The sequence below is a fragment of the Crocodylus porosus genome, unplaced genomic scaffold, assembly GCF_001723895.1.
Source record: "Crocodylus porosus isolate Cpor-Errol unplaced genomic scaffold, CroPor_comp1, whole genome shotgun sequence".
In the NCBI taxonomy this organism is placed as follows: Eukaryota; Metazoa; Chordata; order Crocodylia; family Crocodylidae; genus Crocodylus; species Crocodylus porosus.
This window is the reverse complement of record NW_017728886.1, coordinates 143197152-143211417: the sequence shown is the minus strand read 5'-3', so window position 1 is coordinate 143211417 and position 14266 is coordinate 143197152. Positions and strand designations below refer to the sequence as shown.

The 14266-nt window shown below is 42.2% G+C and overlaps 1 long non-coding RNA gene across 1 annotated transcript in view; it reads left to right on the top strand.

Annotated features, from left to right (window-relative positions):
• The window catches only part of LOC109324613, a 22246-nt gene extending 17747 nt beyond the window's left edge, over nt 1–4499 (top strand). Inside the window, exon 3 of the long non-coding RNA XR_002104969.1 lies at nt 3704–4499. This is a non-coding gene — a long non-coding RNA (uncharacterized LOC109324613). The remainder of the gene's footprint in view (nt 1–3703) is intronic.
• The last annotated feature ends 9767 nt before the right edge of the window (nt 4500–14266 follow it).

Here is a 14266-nt window from a genome sequence, read left to right as displayed (position 1 = left end):
GGAGAGGGTCCAGAGGAGGGCCACTTGCATGATCAGGGGGCAGCAGGGCAGGCCCTACGAGGAGAGGCTACGGGACCTGAACCTGTTCAGGCTCCACAAGAGAAGGCTGAGGGGGGATCTAGTAGCCTGTTAGAAACTAGTCAGAGGGGACCAGCAGGCACTGGGGAAGTCCCTGTTCCCCCGAGCACTACCAGAAGTGACTAGGAATAATGGTCACTAGCTGGCAGAGGGTAGATTTAGGCTAGATATGGAGGCACTAGTTCACGGTCAGGGCGGCTAGGATCTGGAACCAACTTTCACGAGAGGTGGTGCTGGCTCCTACCCTGGGGGCCTTTAAGAGGAGGCTAGATGTACACCTTGCTGGGGGTCATTTGACCCCAGTACTCTTTCCTGCCATGGCAGGGGGTCGGACTAGATGATCTGCTCAGGTCCCTTCTGACCCTAGAAACTCTGAAATGATGAAGCGCTTAGAAATTAGGTCCTTGAGGACCTGATACATGACTTTTCCCGGGATGAGGTGAGGCTGACTGATTTACAAATCCCCAGATCCTCCTCCCTTTCTTAAAGATGGCACTATATTTGACCTTTTCTGATCATCCAGGACCTCTCTTGATCACCACAAATGTTCTAATGGCTCTGCAATCACTTCAGCAAACTCCCTTTGCAGCCTCGGGTGCATTGCATCTGGCCCCGTGGATTTGTACCTGTACAACTTTTGTAAATAGTACCACCTTCTCACAACTCTGGCAGCTGAACCTGCCTGTGAAGAATAAGTAAGGTAAAAAAGGCATTGACTACTTCAGCCTTTTCTACATCCTATCTCACTAGGTTGCCTTCCCCATTCAGTAATGTACCCACTCTTTCCTTGATCTTCCTCTTGCTGCTGACATACTTGTAGAAACCCTTCATGTCCTTTCCTATGTGCAACTCCAATTGTGCTTTGGCCTTCCTAACTTTATCCATGCATGCCTGAGCAATACTCTTATACTCCTCCCTAGTTGTTTGTGCACATTTCCACTTCTTATAAGCTTTGTTTTTGTGTTTTAGCCAACTAAAGATATCCCTGCTAAGCCAAGCTGGTCTTCGGCCATATTTGCTAAACTTCCTGTGCAACACAATGGTTCATTTTTGTGCCCTCAGTAAGGTTTCTTTAAAGTACAACCAGCTCTCCTGGACTCCTTTTCCGCTCAGACTGGCCTCCCAGGGGATCCTTCCCATCAGTTCCCTGAGTGAGTGAAAGTTTGCTTTTCTGAAGTCCAGGGTCCTTACTTTGTTGCTCTCCATCCTTCCTTTGCTCAGGATCCTGAACTCAGTCATCTAGTGGTCACTGCCCAAATTGCCATCCACTGCTACATTCCCCATCAATTCTTCCCTAGTTTTGAGCATAAGGTCAGGAAAAGCACAGCCCCTAGTTGGTCTCTCCAACATTTGCACCAGGAAGTTGTCCCCAACACTCTCCAAAAACTTCCTGAATGCTACAGCATACTGCTATATTGACCTCCCAGCAGATGTTAGGGTGCTGAGATCCCCTGTGAGAGCCAGGGCCTGTTATCTGGAAATTTATACTAGTGGTTTGAAGAAAGCCTCATCTATGTCTTCCTTCTGGTTTGGTGGTTTATAGCAGACCTCTACCATGACATTACCCTTCTTGATCTTCTTGGAACAACATCCTAAGGTCAAAGAAGCCAAAGCCTTGCTTGTGACACCATCTGTGCAGCCATGCACTGATCTGCAAGATGTGTCTGATCTAGCCTGGGCCTTTCCCCTTGACCAGAAGGACCCAAGAGAACACCACCTGAGCCCCTGTCCCCTTTACCCTTGTACCCAGAGTCACTTTTGATCTGCTCTAGGTCCGATATGGCAGTATCACTGGCCCATGTGAAAGCATGGAAAAGTAGTCGGAGGGCCAGATGAGTCTTGGTAATCCTTCCATGGCATCTTGCATTCAGGCTCCAGACAAGCAGCAGACCTCCTGTGACAAAAGGTTAGGCCAGCAGATGGATGTCTCTGTCCTCTACAGAAGGGAGATGCCAACCATCACCACCCATTGCTTCCTTTTGGTGGCAATGGTCTCAATCCTCTCAACCTTGGGGAGGCCTGACCTGGCCTCTTTTGCTGACAGAACATGCTCCTTCTCCTCTGTTGCTAGGGATCCATATCTGTTCTCCAGATGTACAGACATGTCCCTGCAGCTGTATACAGAAACCCTATGAGCCTTGTCTCCTCCCTAGGGCAAGATGCCTCACACCCTAGGCAGTAGGAGGCTGGGACTAAGGGGGCTTTACCCCCTCCCCCCCCAAACTAATTTCACAGTGGCCAGTGACAGCACCACTGCCATGGCCCGCCACTCCCAATGCCCCTACCGCATGCTCTGCTGCCACTGTGCATACAACACCAGCATGCGCTGGCCCCCACAACAGCCCTGCAGGAGGGAGGGGCAATTGGGTGCACTCCAAATAATATTTTCTCCTGCCACTTATGCCTCACACCACTCTTTCTGAAGCAGATGAGGCAGAGATCAATGCACAATCTATGTAACTTCAAGTCCAAGTCAAAACATGCACTTTCAGCTGTACTCACTGTTTAGGATACAGCTGTCTGGTATCAATGAGATTTGTGAAGTAGTAATGAAGCAAAAACTTCATCCTGTGTCACACTTTCCAGATCTTAATGTATATGTAGGTTAAGGGTTTTCATCTCCCATACCTCCACCATCTCTCTCTGGTATTATGAATAAATGTTGTTGAAGTCAACTAAATTGCAGGAGTCAGAAAAAAATATATAACCTTCATTTAATAAGACCCACTTTACAAGAAAGGTTACTATCATGTATAGATCACTATTTAAATTGAGATCCAAATTCCCTCAAAGTTCTTGGGTTTTCTGATATGAACCATATGGATCTAGACCTTAACTTCAAAACTTTAAGGTATTTGTATCATGGGTTTTGGTTTGTACATGGTTCAGATTTCTGTATGCACTCTCTATAAAATATCCTACCACCATTTCTCAGCCAAATTCCAACCCCAGACTACACAATATGATTGTGTATATGGGTAAAATATAAGGTGGCAAAGTGAAATCTGAAGGTCACATTAACTTAGGGGTGGTCACATTTTGCAGCCAGAGCCTTGTCAAGTCAAGGGCAAAACTCCTAAATCAGTGGGAATGAAATCCAGCCTATTTTATTTATCTTGGGTGTGTTTATAATTATCACAAGCTGGCAATTGAACACACACACTATGCTTGACTTAGTATTGCTTTGAGAACCATCATTTTAATTCCTGGATTTTAATACTTAAATTAAATTAGTATCAAATTTAAATTTCATTACATATATAATATTTATGACCAGTATCAGCATAAGTCCTTGGGCTGTATAATGGTACTGGGAGTTGCTAAGCAGGTGTCATGTATTTTTCATATGATACCATTAATTTTACTTGCACAAATAAAGTATTTTCTTTGTGAATCAATAACATACTAGCTGTAGCTTTTCAGGTGAATCCATGTTCATTTGGTAGAACATTGGTAATTTTCTGTTATCTATTTATGGAGTCATTTTTAATTTCCAGCAGCTTTGGAGTTGCACATTTCCTCTCTATCATTGTAAATACCACAGTAAAACCACCAAGAGCCAGGAAACTACTGTCAGCCATTTTTTACTTCCATAACTAACAGTAGGGTTCTTTTTATTTTTCAGGTAAAGTTAATGGATGGATCCTTTCCACTGGGGCTTTTATAAACAGTTGGTTTAGAGATTGTTAGAGCGCTCGCTAAATATCATTGTGAAAGGGAAAGAGTACAGTGTCTATTCTGTATAATTTATGTGCTTGTAAACTGCTGTTACTGCTCTGTCAAAAAATTAAGCACACTGTTTTTCTCAATAGTAATTTACTTACTTTTTATTATGTATTTAACCAGCTGAGGTCTAACCTACATGCAATTATCCAAACTACAAGAGTGGTTTGGATAAATATTTAGGGTGCTTGGTGTCATTTTCTGACGTGTGATTGAAGCTCTTAGCTTGTCCCACCCCTAAAGTGACCAAATTAATCTAACAGTGCTTTTCTATTGGCCTTCTCCAACATAGATATTCCTTCTTAATTCAGAAGTTCTGTTAATTTTAAAGTGTAGCTGAGTTTATGATCATAAAAATGCATGTGTATGTGTGCACATGCACCATTTTAATGAACATGTATAATTAATACCAGAGGAATTAATCCACTGGACTTTTAGAAATCATCTACAAAAATACACCTGCCAATGACTGTCTAATTAACACGAAAGCTTCTGCCTAGTGTATGAAATAATTGCTTTATCATTTACATTGTTTATTCATGCAACATTTAGTTAGGGTGGAGTGAATATTTGGTTTTTAAAATTAATTTTCTTAGGTTATGTCTTTTTTTTGTGGAAAAGAAATCAAGCCCACAAATGCTTACCCAATATGTGAACTAACTACAGTGCTTTTTCATGGGGTATTTTTTTTCTGCATTTGAATTCTGATCATGTTGCATATTTGTATATAGGTTGTCAGTCTAAATTCGTATTTTTAAAATAGCAATAAAAAACATGTTCAGTTTTTGGGCTTTTACTTTTTATTTTGGTTTCCTTTTAAAGACTCAATTTGAATTAGGTATGGATGTTTTCTTTCCCCTAGGCACTTCTGAAAAAAAATTAGATTTAACAACATCATGTTAATATGTGTAGTTAGCCGGCTGTCCATACTTCAGCTTAAATGAACAACTGTAAATGTTTTGTAAAATACAAGTTACAAATCAGTATCAGAGTAATACCACTCAGGCTCCTCCTCTGGCATAAAATAACACCCAATAAACACCGATACATCAATTAAGGATGTTTCCCCCTCATAAGTGTAGCTTTAAAATGGGGGTTGGGAAACTTTCAAAACAAAATAGTTGAAAAATCAGTTCTACTTTCATTTTTCTGGCAAGTCTTGGCTTTAACATTCAATATGGGAAAGCACAAGAGTGAAAAATGGGAGGGCAATGTAATATTTAGAGAATTATGGGGGGAAAATAACCTTTGAAAAGTGCTAAGCATCTTGAGTTCTGCAAGGCATTGCATGCTTGAGACTCCTTGATTCCCAGTGATGCTATTCAGTGCTTTAGGTGCTTCAAGGTCAGGAAAGGGAAGATAGATGCAGAGACCTGTCTTTGATAAAGGGGGAGATGAAAGAAAACTGTAGCAGGTGGCAAAAGTGACCGATATAGAGGTAACTTGTCTTCATGGAAGGTTTGCTGAATGATCTATGTGAAAATAAGTTATTGGGGAAGGAACAGGCTATAAGGTTGTGCCTTTATAGAGTTGGATACTGTAAATCAAACACATATTTTCCTAGGAACTTTTTCTCCATTTGTATCGCCAATCATGAAGTGGAATACTGCAGTAAACAGCTGTAGTCAGTGTCTACATCTCAATTACTCTCCTGTTGGGACTACAATGCATTCACACACCAGCTGCAAAAAATCAACAAATATTATAATATGCAACAGCATATTTGTAGAACAGAAACAATTGCTGCAAAATACATGCTATGAGGTCCCTGTAGCAACCCAAATAGCAGAGCATTCATACCAAAGAAGAATAAGAGAAGAACTGGATGTTGCTACAGAATCCATTATTATGAAAGTGAGAGTCATGCGGCTAACCAGCAAACTGACCTTTCTAAACAACAATAGGAATCATCTGTGTCTACAAACCAGGCAGCCCTAATTAGAAGTTTGTGAGTGTGGGGAGAGAGCTGCAATGGAGTTTTTCCACAGTCTCTCCCTGCCATTTATATTTTCTACAAGGAAGTTTGCAGAAGTTATGGTGTTCATTAAGAAATGTGCCTTTCAAACATCTACAAATTCTAGCCCCAAGTGTGCTGACTGCATGCTTGTCTGTTTTAATGTTGTAAAAGACCAAATTTTCTAGGAAAAAGCAAACAACTTTAACAGCAGGTGTCTGAAGCATAGCCTTCAGAAAGCTGTTAAGAACCATTTTTGTCTGTGAAATAAAACATGGTTGCAAGCTATGTTATTTGCACTTATTGATTCAGTGAAAGGAGCCACCTTATGTTTAATTCAAATTGGAGTCCTGGCATGGTCAGGCATAGAACAATCAAGTTTTACAAATCCTTTTGTTTAAAGTGATTCTCTTCTTGGTTGTTCTCTCGGTTTCCTATGTTGTTTTGATATTATCTGTCCTCTTCGCAACAAGTCTTATCGAAAGCAGCAAGGAGTGAAACAGATGTAAGAAAAGGTATCAGTGCCCACAGGAGAGGACCACACATGATATTGGGTGTAATGGCAGATCAATAACAGATCAAGCAGCCTACATGGAAAAAAACCTCAAAAGACTCTGGTATCCTTTACTATCACCTGTTGCCATCTTTCTGATGTACTTGATAGCATAAAGGTAAACAATGCTTGGCCACTATGCAGGGAACCAGACAGCCATTCTTCCCAGTTTATGGCTAGCAAAAGCATCGCAGTTCCACTCCATGTTTACCTTACACCACTAATATTTCATTAAAGTATAGGCCCAGTACTTTCTTCCAAAAGTACAGAGGAACAAAAGGGGCATAACCCTATAATCCCTTGCCAGTTTTAACAAGGGACTGTTATCCAATTAATTCTTTCTGATTATAAAACATCCTAATAAACACTTTCTTCTTCTTGCACTTTAGGTAGAATAAGAGGTTGTATGCATTCTCAAGGTCCTTTCTCTTTGTGTAGCTGGGGGTACTTTATTTATGGGCACCTTGCATCATTCAGAAGCAAACATGTTGCCCAAAATAGAAAGCCACCGTCTCTACCACTTAATGGATTCATCCACCACCCCCTAATCTCTGTCCTCTAGAGTGATGATGGCTGTCTAATAAATGGTTGAATGGGCAGACATTTGACCTTTCGACTCCAAGGAAGAAAGTACTTAAGTATTCAAAAAGAACATATTAAATAGTGGCTTTACAGGGACTATGTATTAACAGAGGTATATAACTACGCAGTTATGCAGGTGATACCCTGGACAGCAGTGGTGCCTAGGGTATCACCTGCACATGAGCTGCCAGTGATGGTGGATAGGCCAGCAGCATGGTTGCTGCTATTTTTATGCCCCACCTTAAGTCAGCGCCCAGGGTTGGTGTCCTGGTCACTCCCCACCCCTTAGTTACACTACCACATAGTAAAACAAAATTATGACAACTATTTTGATTATTTTTCCTCAGAACAGAGGCTGAGGTTAGCATTCAAACAATGTGTGCGGATTTAATAGTGTAGTAAAACCCCCAGTTTTTCTTTTTTTCTTTTATTTTAAAATGCATTACCTCCCCTTCCCCAACTACTTCTGACTTTTTTTCTCCCTCTCTATTCCCTATAGATAAGTATAAGTAAGCTAAGATGTAGGATAAGCTTTAACATTATATTTTAGGTAGTAAGTTTTATTTTTCTCTCTCCTCTTTGCAAATAAGTTCCCTGCTATTTTGATATCGCTACCCACTGTTTTATAAGTGATAATTATTATGTTTGTACTGCTTTTATATTGTGCGATTAATGTTTTAGGCCTATATATGTAAGTTAGCATAAGTCATGTCAAGTTTCCATTTTGTATGTCAAGCCTCCATTTTGTGTCCTCTGCCTAGGCATCCCCTGTGTTGCAACTGTATGATTCATGTCCCCCTCCCATGTAAATTGGTTCCTGGATGAATGAGAGTGATTGGGAATGATTCAAATACAATGGTAGCAGGCCTCTACTGAATGGCCTGTAACAATTGGGCCATCACCTCACATTGATTCATCCAGGAACCACGGACCTCACCCAGGAACAGAGACAAGAACTCAGCATTTGAAAGACAAAAGACCCTGCAGAACCAGCAACTCTACCCTTGTAGCCCACCATTACAGACACCCAAAACTGCACATCCCTACATGGAGCACACATGCTCAGTATACCAGGGCTGACCCTTGCCTGGGCATGACTCCTGTCACTAGGGTCACACAAGGTCTGCCCCTATAAAAAGGGGCAGTGAAGACAGACCCAGTGGGATACCCTCTCCATCTGGACCAGCACCATGCCACATCACCTATCCACCCAGAGGCCCTGCAAGCAACAGCACTCTGGATAACACCTACTGGACAAGGACCCCTTTCCAGACTGGATAGGTAGCTATCACTCCCTACCCCCTCTTCAGCCAAGGGCTTGGACTCTGCTTCTCATCCCTACCTGGATTCCAACTCTTCCACTGAGTCTCTTTCTCTTGCTGCCATTGTGAGTGAGTATAAGTGTGTGTGTATGTGTGTGTGTGAACGAATAACTTCATGGGGCTGTGTAGTGTGTTGTCTGTTTAATAAAACTGTTATTTCAACCCCTAAGTTGGGTTTTGCTTTACTATGGTTTGGCCCTGCTCCAGTCTCTGCTCCTTCCCCCTCTAACTTCTGTCTCATTTTTCCCTCTTCTGCTTCTGGCTCACTGCTACCTGGAACACCTGTCCAGAGCACCTCTCTGCCTCCAAAACCCCTGTTTCTTTCCCACTGCCTTTTCCTTTTCCCCTGAGCAACCAGGTTTCTGCCTCAGTTTCTTTCCTGGCTAACTCCTCCTTGCCACCACTTATCTGCACCCCCCCCCAAAAAAAACTCAGCTGTCTGCCTCAGTTTCCAGCCCCAATCTACCTTAAGTAAACTCAAGCCTCAGTTCCTCAGCCAGCTTCTCTCTAGTCCACTGGTTCTAATCCCAGTTCTGGCAACTTTCACTCCCTACACTTTAACTCTCTCTCTCACCTGAACCTTCCCGCAAGCACACACATATACACACTGTACCACCCAAGTTAGGAACTTACCTGTGTGTATGTGTAGGTGGGATGTATGTGTGTGAATTGGTGTGTGTGTGTATATATGTAATTGTGTGTATGATATACTAATTAGTGATTTGTGTCTAACTTTTGGGATGTATAGTATACGTACTTGAATTGGTGATAGGTATGCATGTGCCTAGGCTGGTTTGGATGTATATGTGTCTGAGCTGGTAGTGTGTGTGTGTGTGTATGCACGTAATTGATTTGTGTGTTTGTTTATGTGCAATTCTGTCACACCCTCCTAACAGCGCAATATTGAGATCTTGAGAGCTGGCCTGACCCCTCAGGGCAACAATAGCATGGGACAAAAATTTGTATATGTAGCTCCAGCTACATAAATGTAAAATAATTTCTACCACCTTTGTCCTCCAGCCATAAGCCCATTTATTGAAAACATTTTTTATCAGTCAGCAAAAAAACTTTGGATATTGACAGTGCATCATATTAAGGAGAAGCATTTGCTTCAGCATCCCGATTATTAAAGTCCCTAAAAGTTTTAATATCCCACAGAGTTGACAAAACTGATATCTATTACAAGCTTCATTCAAAGGATGGTGATTGTAACTATATAACATTGTACTAAAGAGTCAACAAGGGATAAAAAAGTTAGACCTGAGCCAAGAGTGAGGCATCAAGTGAGCCAGAAAGAGACCAACTGATTTCATCATAGGTCATGAAACCTCTTGGAATGAGTAAGTCAAAAATATTGATGTGAAGCAGTCAGAAGCTTAAACATTCTACTTTATGTTCAGGACTGCATCATGATTGCTAAACTGCATGATAAGAATTAGGAGCCTCCAGGGTTCATCCTTCCAGACTTCACTAAGACCTTTGTAGCACAAACTATTAAAGCAGCTAGAGTCTGACACCTCATAAAACATAATGAGACATAAAGGGTATTTTGTATTGGATGCAATATGCAGTGCTAACATCTTGTACATGAGAGGGTCTGCACTAGATACTAAGCACACCCGCTATGTTTTTATTTTTGTATAAAGTATTGTAAAGTATTTAAAACCTGTTCCCTTGGGTCCACAGATAAAATGCCAGAACATGAAGATGACGGACATGGGATTGTGCATAAAATGTTGCTCTTCAAAATTCAATAAAAATAATTTCAAAAGATACCAAGTGATAAAAATAATGTGGCATTTGATCAATTCTAAGTTATAAACTGGGTACAGCATGGTGCTTTAATTAGAGTATTTTAACTCCTCTTCCTGCTATTCTATAAAAAGTCCATTTTCTTCCTGATTATCAGTTACCTTTCAGAAGTACACTACCAGCTTGACTCATACATCTTAATACCTGAGCAAATTTTGCACATTTTAAAACACACTTTATGGAGGAATCTCAACATTCCTGTGAACATGTGAAACTACTGCAGGCAGCACCAAGAATAACAAAAATTTGGAAGAAAAAGAAAACAACTTGACATTTTCAAAAGGGTGACATTTTCAAAAGCACTTACTAATGTAGGATCCTAAGTCCAATTTTCAAAGGTGCTTTAGGAATGTAGAAGCCCAAGGGTAGTGAAAATCAACTGAATCTAGGCTTAGCTTCCTGAATCCCCAAAAGGACCCTGGTTCCTAAAGTCTGCCTGTGTCTTATTTTAGGTGCCAAAGCCCTGTAGCTCCAACCTCAGTAGTTAGGAACTAGGTTCCCTCTAAGGTACAAACATGCACGGCTGCACACAAGTAAAAGTCTTGCCGCATACAAACTTTTTAAGGCTGCGCACCCTCCGAGAAAGGAGCTGGGCTGTGGCGTGGGACACTTGCTGAAGGTAAGCTCCTCCCTGAGGTGAGGTGGAAGGGGGGATGGAGGTAGGGATGGGGACAGAGACAGAGGCGGGGGCCTGAGGCCGTGGGCCTTGGGCCTGGTGCGGGCTCCGTTAGCTCCAGGGAACTGCTCCACTCTCCTGCATCACCTCAGGGAGTGAGGAGGCATGTGGCATCAGGGCTGGGGAGAGGAGCACTTCTCCAGAGCCAATGGAGCCTGAGAAGCAGTTCCCCGGAGCCAGCAGAGCCCACACCAGCCCCAGCCTCCATCCCTGCCTTGCCTCACTTTGGGGAGAAGCTGCTGTCTGCCCCAAGTGAGACTCTGCTGGCTTCAGGAAACTGCTCCACGGGCTCCACCAGCTCCACGGAAGTTCTCCACTCCCCAGCCTTGATGCCACATGCCTCCTCACTCCTTGAGGTGATGCAGGGGAGCGGAGCAGTTTCCCAGAGTTGGCGGAGCCCATGCCAGGCCCCAGCCCCTACTTCCTGCACTGGGCGAGAAGTGAGGAGCTTACCTTTGGTAAGTGTCCCACGTCGCCCCAAAAGGGGGAGACGGGACCGAAGCGGCGTGCTCACGGACCGAAGCGGCGTGCTCACGGACCGCTACTCCTTAGACGGAACATTGGTCAGGGACGTGGTCCCTTGCTAAGCTCCATGAGGAACATCTAAGCTCCCTGTAGTGTCCAATCTGGTAGTTGTTTCCTGATTACAAGTAGCATACGGATAGAATCAGGTCCTCCTCAAAATACCATTGGAACTGTTTATGCATTGCACGTGAAACAGGCATTGGATCAACTACATAAATATTGTCAGGAGCAGCAGACAGAACCCAGGACACCTGCCCTCCTAGAAGAGGGCCCTTAGTACTAGGTACAGAGTCATAGTACTACTTACACTTTTTTTCTTCCAATCCTGTGAATCTTCCATATCTTTTTGCACAGTGGCACAGCTTCAAGATAAGGAACTGACACTGTCCAACCTATGACCTGGAGATTAGAGCAGAACCATATATGTACAAAACTTCAGTCTGGGTGGCTTGAAGCTAAAATAGTCTTAGTCAAAGACATTCAGTTGGACTCTTATTCAAATTTCCTCTGCACTCCCCCATATGCCCCTAAATCCTATCCCATGATTAATTCTTCTCCCAGCAAATGGGAATGTGCTTGTGGGGGGAAATTAGGACAATAATATATGGAGGTTTAACTACTATGTACTCTAGTCAAGGCTATAACAAGAATGAATGTGACTCTTTTATATGACTCCTTTAATTGTTACCACCTGAGAGGTCAAAATCAGACTATGCATCTCTGGTTGCTCAGGATTTTGAGGTAAAAATCAAACTATAATTGTTGGGACTTCCACAGCTAGCGAAGAAAAATTCTGTGTTGTAGATTATTCAATAAATCAGGCATAAGACAGACACATTAATATTTGACTTGGCAAAGTCTGTCATTAGGGTAAAAAATGGCATTCTGTTAGTTTCTTAAGAAGGATCTTCATTGCATTGTCCTTAGCAATGCAATGGCAATACAAAACTTGGAAAAACAGTCTCTTATATAATATAAGGAGTTCCTAGAAAACTTGAATGGAATTTGGGTATGCAATCTATTAATAGCCCTGGAGAAGATGGGGGAGAGAAAGCTTTCAGCAAAGAAGTTTTCTGTCAAGAAGGTAGTATCTACTTTTAAGCAATGGTCATCAACACACATGCTAATGCAATTACTAATTCAAAAAAAGACTGTACTGCAACAGTGTGTCCTATAGCATATTTCATCCATCAAAATCCTTTAAAGAATTGTTAGGGTTCATGTTTAGAGGATACAGGAGTCAAGACTTGAATAAGTTGAAGGTACCAATATAACTTTAACTCTCCCCTCTTAGGCATATGCATGACAATATCATCTTTATTCATATAATCATATATCATATTTAAATAGTAAATTGTAATAATAGAGTCAAAATCAGAGAAAAAAATAGGGCTGGAAGAAACCTCTGAAAGCCATATTACAGCCCCCTGCTCAAGGCAAAATCATCCCTATCCAAACCATTCCATACAAGTCCTTATCTATCCTATTCCCAAATTACAGAGTCAATCCTGCTGTACAACTACAACGCATATTGCCCAAAGGCACCAAAAGCACCCTAACCTGCCACAGGTAAAGCATAGGGATAAGGGCTCTCAGTGTCCCACTGCCACATGTGTTTAAAATGTTCCTGAGAGATTCAAGGAAGATGGTCATACCCCCACAGACCATGCTAATCTCACCATGTAAATTCCTTCCTGATCCCAAAATGTAGAGATCAGTTTGATTCTGAGCAGAAGGGCAGAAGATGATCTGACATAAAAACTTAAAAAAATAAAAATAGAGAGAGATTAATATCCTATTTTCCATCACTGCAGAGAGCAGGACAGGTACCAATGACTTGAAGTTGCAGCAAAGTAGGTTTAAGTTTAGAACAGATAGCAGGAAAAGCTTCTTCACAGTGAGAACAGTGAGGCTGCAAATTAGACTGTCCCCTATCTGACCTTAGGGTAAAATTTCTTTCTGATCCCAAAATGTGGAGATCAGTCTGACTCTGAGTAGAGGCAACCATCTAATCTGGAACCACTAGGTTTTAATCCTAGCAGGAGCACTGGCACAGCCCAGTCAAAATCCCCAGGCTTGGCTGCAGTCAAAAACTAGTGCTTCTGAGGAAGGCCAAAAAAAGCCCCCCTGATGTGTTTCAACAAGATGGGAAATAGACTCCATGTGGCAAACAACAAAGCCCAAAAGAATGGAAAAAACCAAATGCCCTCCATTCTGCTTTGCACCTGGGGACAGGAAACATGACTCAGAACATCATGGCTTCTAACTGGACAGCCAGAATTTCCATTTTGGTGTGTCTGCCATAAAATGATCACAGCTGCTTTAATCATAAGCCAGACAGTTGTTGAACTTGGCCTCATTTGCCCACTGCTGAGCATTGTCCCCACCCGTATCCACCTGCCCTGGGCTACAGAGCTCTTCTCATTTTCCAGTGATTTGTGTGGGAGGAAGTCCCTGGACTTCCAATGGTTGCTTTTTACAGAACGTTTGAGATACAGCTACTCCTAGACCATCCCTGACCAATATTTTCATAGCTGTTAGGGGCTGGAAGGGACCTTACAAGATCACCAGGTCCAGCCCCGCCGCATTCGGGCAGGAAAGACTGCTGGGTCAGATCCAACCTCTTCTTGAAAACCTCCGAGGATGAAGATTTCACAACTTTCCCCAGGGCAGCCTATTCCATGGCTTCACTGTTCTCACAGTAACAAAGTTTTTTCCTGAAATCCATTCTTAACTTACTTTGCTGCAACTTCAAGCCACTGGTACCTGTCTTACTCTATGCAGCAATAAAAAAAAAAAGGTATTGAGCTCCATTTCTTTTTGTTTTGCTGGATTTGCTGAATTTGCTCCATTTCTTTTTATCTAATCCTCTGAGCCTCTTATAAATTTCTGCTTAGAAAGAAGCTGAATTTCAGATGTTCCTAGGGTACCTGTATGCACAACAGCAGTCATCTTAGTCAACTGCTGTGATTCTAATACTTTATCTTATGTGTGGAGGAATAAGGTCCTTTACAAGCTGTGCACAAGTCTTGCCAGAGCCC